Source organism: Trichechus manatus, unplaced genomic scaffold (genome assembly GCF_000243295.1).
Source record: "Trichechus manatus latirostris isolate Lorelei unplaced genomic scaffold, TriManLat1.0 scaffold00070, whole genome shotgun sequence".
Taxonomy (NCBI): domain Eukaryota; kingdom Metazoa; phylum Chordata; class Mammalia; order Sirenia; family Trichechidae; genus Trichechus; species Trichechus manatus.
Window position 1 is genome coordinate 11,860,922 of NW_004444006.1, and position 9,015 is coordinate 11,869,936.

The following is a 9,015-nucleotide window of genomic DNA, read 5'->3' on the forward strand; positions in this document are numbered from 1 at the left end:
CACACACAGGCTAAAATGTCCTACTTCATTGAACTGACCATCCAATCTGTTTTCACATGAGCCTGGTTTAACATCTACAGCTAGCAAATCACTGGGAAAATGGGACCTCACGACTGGATTAATAGTTTAACTGGGCAGCAAAAAGTAACACCTTAATTTGGCACCTCTAATCCAATAATCCCTATCATTAACTGAAAAAATAAGAAGTTATTAAATGCAAACCAGATAGTACACAGTTAATGGAGTGGGGATAATAATTTAGAAATATTTATTTAATAAACATATTTAAACAGATCTCTGAACCATAAATAACAGGCCTGGTTTCAAGAAATTAGAATAAAATCTCCCCCCTCCAAGACCTTTGAGAATATGTCATCTAATTTACCTACATATTATAGATAAGAAAATCGAAATAGAGAGATAATACGCTCTGTCCATCCCCTTTTCAAAACTGAGTAAGTAATAGTTAGAGACTCCTTGAGGTAGATTACCACAGCAAACTAGTTATTTGGTTCAGATAGTTTTATACAAAGATAGGATGGTATTCTTCTGTGTCCCATAATTCTTAATAAGGCCTAGGATTTTAATGATTGTTTTGTCTCTGCATCAGCAAACTGGGCTGATGACATCGATAAGTTGTCGCCATTTACACTGAAATGCTTATCCTGGGACCCAATTTCTCTGAGCCTACTGTTTTATAAGTTTAGCATATTAAAACTCAAAACCAAACTCATTGCCGTCCAGTCGATTCCGGCTCATAGCGACCCTTGTGGCACAGTGGTTAAGCATTCGGCTGCTAACCAAAAGGTCAGCAGTTCGAATGAACCAGCCTCTCCGTGGAAAAAAGATGTGGCAGTCTGCTTCCATAAAGATTTACAGCCTTGGAAACCCTATTGGCAGTTCTACTCTGTACTATAGTGTCGCTATGAATCAGAATAGACTCAAGGGCAATGGGTTTTTAGCATATTACTGTCCCCTAAAGTCATTACATTACTCTTGCCTGTACTGTTCCATTCTGCCAATTGTCAGCTCATTCACAAAGCTTTCTTTGGTGTTGCAGTATTCCTATCAGCATTTCACATACCCAAAGAGCTTACTGTTATCTATAGATATGGAGATTTCACTGTGTCCATATCCTCCCCCAGATCACATACAAATATTTAAAATAAGATCAGTTCCTGAATGCATGTGAGAGGGTGGACTTCTGTTTTGTTTCTTGTCTAAGATGGTTTCTTACTAGGAATAAAAATGTTACCATGTCTTCTCCCGCATATCTAGGGAGCACCACTGCTGTGCATTGCTCAAGAGTGCTTTCCTTTTAGATAAAAAGAAGTGGCTATATATTTAAAGAACAGACACATGTTATCTCAAAATGGCTACTAAGAACCTGACATGTATCCCAAGCAGCAGTTCTCTTTGGAATGACAAACATTTCTTCAGATTCAATTGCAACAAACATATACTAGAAGTATTCTTGCTACAAATGACATTTGTTATTCACCACAAATGAACCTTACAATGAGCACATAATATAGAACTCTTGCAAACAGATAACATTCAGACTCAAATCTAATAATTCATGAGAGGAAATATAAGCTAACAATTAACATTTGAGAGTCCAACCTCACCAAATCTGAGAGAAATGTACATAATATGTGTACCATTCTTTTACATATAAAGTTAGCAAAAAAAAAAAAAAAAAAAAGACTTTTTTAAAGTACCTAAATGACAGGGTGCAAAAATTGACATCATTTTTTGGAAAACAATGATGTCAAGTTTTTATAACGTTCAAATCTTTTGACAAATGATTCTAACTCTGGAACTCTATTCTATAAAGAAATAACCCAAAATGGATAAATAATGAGTATATTCATCACATAATTTAAAATACCAAAAACCTGGAAAATACTTCCATACAATAGAATATCATAAAACCATTAAATGACAATTACAAAGAATGTTTAACATGGGAAAATGCCTGTTATAAGGTAAACAAAATAAACAAAATGCAATATAAAGTAGTGTATATATATAGATATATACTCAACTATGTAGAAACATGCACAGAATGAAAATGAGTTAACAAATTTGTTAAGACTGCTTTTATCTCTGGGTGGTGGAATTATGGATCTTTTTTCCTCATACTTGATGGTTATCCTCAGACAAAGCTACAATGAATATTTATCAAGTTTCTAGATTGAGGAAGCTTTACAAGCTTAAACAGTGGGAAAAAAATCACAGAACAGAAGACGGAGATCTGACCACATAATTTGAAATTTCTACTAACCAAAAATTTAAAAACCAAAATTAAAAGGCAAACAATAACCTGCAATAGATACTTATCATATATTACATAAGTCTGAGTAGTAGCTTTTATGTACAGAACACATTCAAATAGATGATGATAATAATAATCACTAAACTCCAACAGATAAATCAGTATATCAAATGACATCATATGAAAGAAAATAAAATTGATAAGAAATATTTGCAGGAAAAAAGAATCCAAAGTCACTAATAACCAAAGAAACTTAAAATTAAAATAATATTGTTTTTACTGGTTTGTTTTATCTATAAAATATTTAAAAAAAAAACACTACTCAGTGCTTGTGCAAAGTGTAAATTGGTACAACCTTTTTGGAAAGAAATCTGACAATATACATTGAGTACTAAAAATGTTCATACTCTTTGATGCAGTAATTCTACTTCAATGAATCTATCTTAAGGAAATAATAAAAGAAACACATATATTTTGAGTCTTTATTATAAGAAAAAAGGTAATAATAACCTTTCCTTTACTGTTGGACATTTAGATTATCCCATCAAAATATTAATAATGAGTAAAAAAAAAATCTCTATTTCAGCAAATGATTGGTTAACTCAAAGCTTCAGACAAGATTGCAAACCAGGCTAAAACAAGAGGGGTGTGTCCAGCCTGCAGTCGGCCATTTTAGACCATCTGCAGCTAAGCAAAAGGCATAGAAGTCAAGGGTAGATATTGATGGCCACCCCACTAGGCTCCAAACAACAATTCTTTACGGTTTGTCTTCTACATATGTAACCACTGAGTAAAAAGTAGCAAACAAAGCTTTCTCAAACAGCTTAGATAAATCACAAACAAAATTTGAAATCATAAAAGAAGTGCCCTTTAAACTTACCCCCCCACCACCATTTTCCCCATTTTAGGGAACAAAGCATAATCTTTAAGAGCACAGGAATCTGGAGCCATATATTACCTGGGTAAAAATCTAGTCTCAGCCATTCAACTGACTGTAAAGCCGTGGACAAATTACTTAACCTGTGTCCCTCAAATTTCTCATCTGTAAAAGATGAATAATGGTACTAAATAGAACCTATTTCATAAGGTTGTTGAGAATGTTAAATGAGTTAATGTATGTGTAAAAGCCAGTAGACAAGTACCTGGCACATTGTAAGCGCTACCCAAACCAAAAACAACAAACCCATTGCTGTTGAGTCAATTCTGACTCACAGCGACCCTATAGGACAGGGTAGAACTGCCCCCATAGAGTTTCCAAGGAGCGACTGGTGGATTCCAACTGCCGACCTTCTGGTTAGCTGCCATAGCTCTTAACCACTGCACTACCGGGGCTCCAGTAGGTGCTATAGACATTTTAAATGGTGCAGCTATTATTATAGATAGGGAAATAGGGCCAGAGAGGGAAAGGACCAGCATGAGGTCACAGCTAGGATTATTGGAAAAGACTTGCCCCCTACTTTTGAATCCTGTGCTCTTTCTGCCACATATCTAAGTGCTAAATTTTCTACTAGTTTTAGTGATTAATCATGGATCCTTACTGGCAACCCTGAGAAAGCCATGACAGTACAACTGCCTGAAGAAAAAGAAAGGAAAATTAAAAAAAAAAAAGAAATTCCAATCTTCCTCTGGAGGAAAGAGTGCAAGCCCAGATCATCTTCATATGATCATTACTATTAACTACTTTTCAATATCTCTCCATGCCAGTATGAATCCTAGGCAAACATTTGCACAAATTTCAGATTTAAAGCAAAGTGTAACAAACATTTGAGAACAAGGCCAAATCCTCAGTCCCTAGGTGGTGCAAACAGTTAACTGCACCCCAAAAGGTTGGTTCCATTCCAACCAGAGGCATCTCAGAAGAAAGGCCTCATGATCTACTTCTGAAAAATCACCTACTGAAAACCCTATGGGGCATATTTTTACTGTGGCACATGGGGTCGACATCAGTCTTAGTCAACTCCACAGCGACTAGTATATTCTCAGGGGAAGAAAAAGGCTTTCGAGCGTTTTTGGCCAACAGTAGATTCTCACAATACCGTGTTCTGCAACTTTGATGGGGTGATAGAACATGTCCAAAGCCAAGTACAACGACCCATGATCAGCACCCCAGACAGAGTCCTCCAAATGTATACTATCCAGATGTGGCCTGTCTTCAAGTGCCTCATTTTTATGCATGTCCTACACACAGCCAGCTGCCGCAACCTTTTATAGAGTCATCATTGCCTCCGCGTTTTTAAACTCAATTACCGATAAACCACTAAGAGGCCAATACTTAGGTTAATTTCTAGCGGATTTGGCCACAGCCTAAGACAACTCCAACTCAGGCTGATCCCTTAATCCATCTAGAAGAGTAGATCTGCTTCTCTGTAGGCCTTCCTAGCCCAATATTGCCAAGCAAAGAGTAAACAGCAGACAACTTACCTCCCCCCTCGCCATTCTGCAATCTCAATTACACACGCGCCGCGTGCCTCGCCTCCGCTCCCCTCCCCGTCATTCTGTCCGAAATACGCATGCGCACCTCTGCATCCCTACCGTTAAATACCCTAACCGCCACTATGTTGTCTCCAATACGCTTCTGTGCCTTCCTTCCCCCTCCCCACTGCTGGAGCCCCCTCCCTTCCAGGTCAACCAGTTGCCTTAAAGGGGATTCCGACTCGCAGCGACTCTATAGGACAGGGTACAACTGCCCCATAGGGTTTTCAAGGCTGTAATATTTACGGAAGCAGACTACTGCCGGCTGCCACATCTTTCTCCCGCAGAGTGGCTAGTGGGTTCCAACCGCTGCACCACCAGGGCTCCTCTTTCCAGGTCAGGTCTTTTCAAATATACAGGTGCTCCCCGCCTCCCCTCCCCTCTCCATCCAGCCTCTAAAATACACGTGCGCACTGTGCCTGTCTTATTCTCTCCCCTCCCGCTCCCACCACCGTTTTTTATATATACATGCCTGATGAAATCTGGATATGTTTCTCACCAAGTGTGCCCCAGTGCCCAAGGAGAGCCATTACCAGACTTCCCTAAAAGGAGTGGGTCTGGTAAACTCAGGATGTGGGATACGGGAAAGAATCTGTGTTGCCTGCAGATTTGGAACACGCAGGTGATCCGAGCAGATCCCAGATCTAGATAGAATCGGCCCTAACCCCGAGGGAGGGGTTAGAGTACCCTTGGACTCAAGAAATAATACCCGCCACCCTGAACAAAGCAAAGAAAGTGCTTCATAAACAAGTGAATGAGCCTAGCCCTAAGGCCTCAACCTTTAAATACACCTTCTATCCAGGGAACGTTAAGGAAAATACCGACTCTCAGGTGTCCTGACCCTGGTTAGAAGAAAGGAGTCCGCATCCCTTTTACAATGAGAAGTAAATACTTAACATCCTTTCTGAGGCCTGAGACCCGTACAGTCACCCATTTTTTTTCTCTCGTAAAAGGGGAAATACACAAACTAAGGACCTCCCTGGCCCGAGTTCCCTCCGCCGCCCTCCGTACTCTTCTCCTAAGTCGTTCCTTTACCTCCTAGCTGAACCGAGTGTCGTAGCATGATTCTTGGAGTCGGCTGTCCCAAGTCGGGGTGGACAGGGCGGCATCACTGAGCTCTCGGCGCCAGGGTGGCAGCAACAGGCCATGGCGGCAGTGAAGAGCAGGCAGGGGACCTACCGTGACTCCAGCCGCAAAGCTGATGCCAGAATAGGCCAGCCTCTCCAGAATCTCCGCGGTGTGCTTCCAGCGCATGCTCTGCTCTCGCTCCCTTCTCCCCACCTCCCCAAGACACCGTGTTTCGGGCTAACCCTTAACAGCAGATCTGCCTCCTTCACCCCGGTACCCAAATCCCTAGCCCACCCTGCTTCTTCTACCTTTTCCCCTCCCCTTGTCAAAGGGGCCTCCACCACCATCATTCGTTCAGCGCATCTTTCTTTCGCCAATCCCTCTCCCTTTCGACCGTTTGTCTTAGCCCACCACTGCATTGCCAAGTCTCCCTGTTGGCGGCCTATTTTCTCTTTTATCCTTAGTAACCTACCCTCCCCCTCTTGGCCTTCCCTGCACGTCTGCAGCCCTACTGGGCCTCTTACTCCTCCTCTCCTGTGCCTGATGTTGCAAATTTAAAAAAAAAAAAAACTTCAAAAATTGCTGTTAAAAAAAAAAAAGTAACTGGCATCTAGTAGAGGCCAGAGATGTTGCTACAATCCTACAATTCACAGACAGCACAAACAGCAAGCAATTACTTGACCCAACACATAAAGTTGAGCTTGAGAAAATCTTCTGTAGATAGCATTTTATTATATGTCTTTTAAAGAAAGAATGTGGCAATCTATATGACAATAAAGCTGCCTCTTAACAAAAACAAAAAAAGTATTATATCCACACAATCATCTCCAAAGCAACTCTCAGGCTAGGCTCAACCAGCCAGTGTTGGGCAAACAGAAGGCTTGATTGATGATGAACTCACTGAGAAGATCCAGAGACAGGGAACCAAAAGAACCCTTCCACAAAGCAAGAAGGGCAAGGATGGATGATCGCTTAGAGGGCAAGAAGCAGTATGCCACCAATATTCAATAACTTTTTCGTACTCTTCACAACCCTGGTATTGTCTGGGTGTTTAAAATAATTTTCAGTTTCTTTCCACTGTTAAATACAAGGTCTGGTCCTGTCTTCTGTGAGAAACTCAAAAATTAATTTTGAGAGAAGTGGCATCATTTACTCAACAGGCTCTGAAATAGATTCCTCTTTGGATATGCAGAGAAAAGAATAGAAAATAATATTTTGTTCCTCTTAATGATGTTTTACTTTGGTGCCTGGTTTTTCTTGCTTTACAAGAAAGCAGTCTGGAAATAATTAAAAACTGAGACCTTCAAGTCCATAAATTCTAAGACCCATAAATTTGTACATCCTCATCCTCTCTAATTAAGTTGCTAAGAATGACAGATTAACAATATAAAGAGGAATAATGGAAGTTTGTATTTTATATAATATACACAAAAAGCTTATCGTTTTATGTTGTTTTATGTTCAATATGCAAAAGACAAAAAAGGACATAAATAGAAATGCATGGATTTGTAGTGGTACCAAGAACCTCTCTGCTAAATCATTTATTATCAAACAAAAGTTAAAATATAAGAAAATAAACATTTCAAATTAAATAAATTTTGTCTAGAATTCTACACTATTGTAACAAGTGCTTTCATCTCTTAGTATTTTCTTTTTTTTCACTAACAGCTTTCAAAACCAAAACCCATTGCCTTTGAGTGGATTCCGACTCATAGCAACCTTATAGGACAGAGTAGGACTGTCCCATAGGGGTTTCAAGACTGTAATCTTTACCCAAGCAGACTGCCACATCTTTATCCCACAGAGCAGCTGGTGGGTTTGAACTTTTGACCTCCTGGTTAGCAGTTGAGGGCTTAACCACTGTGGAACTAGGGCTCCTTGTTGTTGCTGCTGTTGTTAGCTTCCGTCGAGTCCATTCCAACTCTTAGTCTTAATAACATGTCCAAAGTATGTGAGATGTAGTCTTGCCATCCCTGCTTAGGAAAGGATCTAATAGTTTATTTAGTTGGGTTGCTGAATCATGGATTACACAGTGGCCAACAGTATATCAAGTTGTACCAGTCCTGCCTTGCAATACTGTAGAAGAAGGTATCCAAAGACTTGGGGAAATTGGCATGTTAGAGTGGATCTATCAGGTTAGACCCACAGACCCATGCATGGAGTGCCCAGAGGACACACCTTTTACCACGATAGTGGTAGGGGCCGAGAGATGGCACTCAGTTGACAAAGACAAGGTGGGAGTGGTTACTGTAATGGACAGCAGAGTCAAAGCAATAATCAGAATAGTCTGACGCATATGTACTACTTATTCATAAGAGTAAAATAAATAGGAAATCTACAAAATATTTAATCTGTACAAGCAGAAGAATTCTAGGTCAAGTGAATAACAGTCTAACTGGAATTGCCAGAATAGAGAATCATGGCACCTCAATTCCCAAAACTGAGAGAGTTTACAGACCCACAACCACTTGAATAAAGGGGAGATTGGCTACCCTTGAGGAAAGATCCCACTATACTACCAAAAATTTATACTGTTGTTCTTTCTCCCAGCCTTCCACAATGGGATCTCAGCCTTCTACAAGAGTGACTGTGCACTGGGGAAAAGGAAATAATCAGATCTTCGGGGATTGCTAGATATTGGGTCTGAACTGACACCAATTCCAGGAGAGCAAAAACATCACTGTGACCACCAGTAAGAGTAGGGGCACATGGAGGTCAGGTTATTAATGGAGTCTTAACTAATATCCATCTCACAGTAGGTCCATTGGGTCCCTGAACCCATCCTGTAGTGATATCCCCAGTTCCAAAACATAATTGGAATAGATATATGCAACAACTGGCAGAACCCCCACATTGGATCCATGACAAGTGGAGTAAAGCCTGCTTTGGTAGGAAAAGCCAAGTGGAACCCGTTAGAACTGCCACTACCTAGGAAAATAGTAAACCAAAAGCAATACCACATTCCTAGAGGGATTTCAGAGATTACTGCCACCAGCAAGGTCTTGAAAGATGCAGGGTTGGTGATTCCCACCACATCCGCATTCAACTAGCCTATTTGGCCTGTGCAAAAAAAAAAGATGGATCATGGAGAATGACAGTGGATTATCGAAAACTTAACCAGGTGGTGACTCCCATTGCAGCTGCTCTTCCAGATGTAGTTTCATTGTTTGAGCAAATTAATACATCTCATGGTACCT

At 40.3% G+C, this 9,015-nt stretch overlaps 1 long non-coding RNA gene across 3 annotated transcripts in view; it reads right to left on the bottom strand.

The window, feature by feature from the left end:
* The window catches only part of LOC111821205 (uncharacterized), a 151,552-nt gene extending 145,649 nt beyond the window's left edge, over positions 1 to 5,903 (bottom strand). For all 3 annotated transcript variants that reach the window (XR_002824657.1, XR_002824658.1, XR_002824656.1), the window contains exon 1: positions 5,786 to 5,903. This is a non-coding gene — a long non-coding RNA (uncharacterized LOC111821205). The remainder of the gene's footprint in view (positions 1 to 5,785) is intronic.
* Positions 5,904 to 9,015: the final 3,112 nt, after the last annotated feature.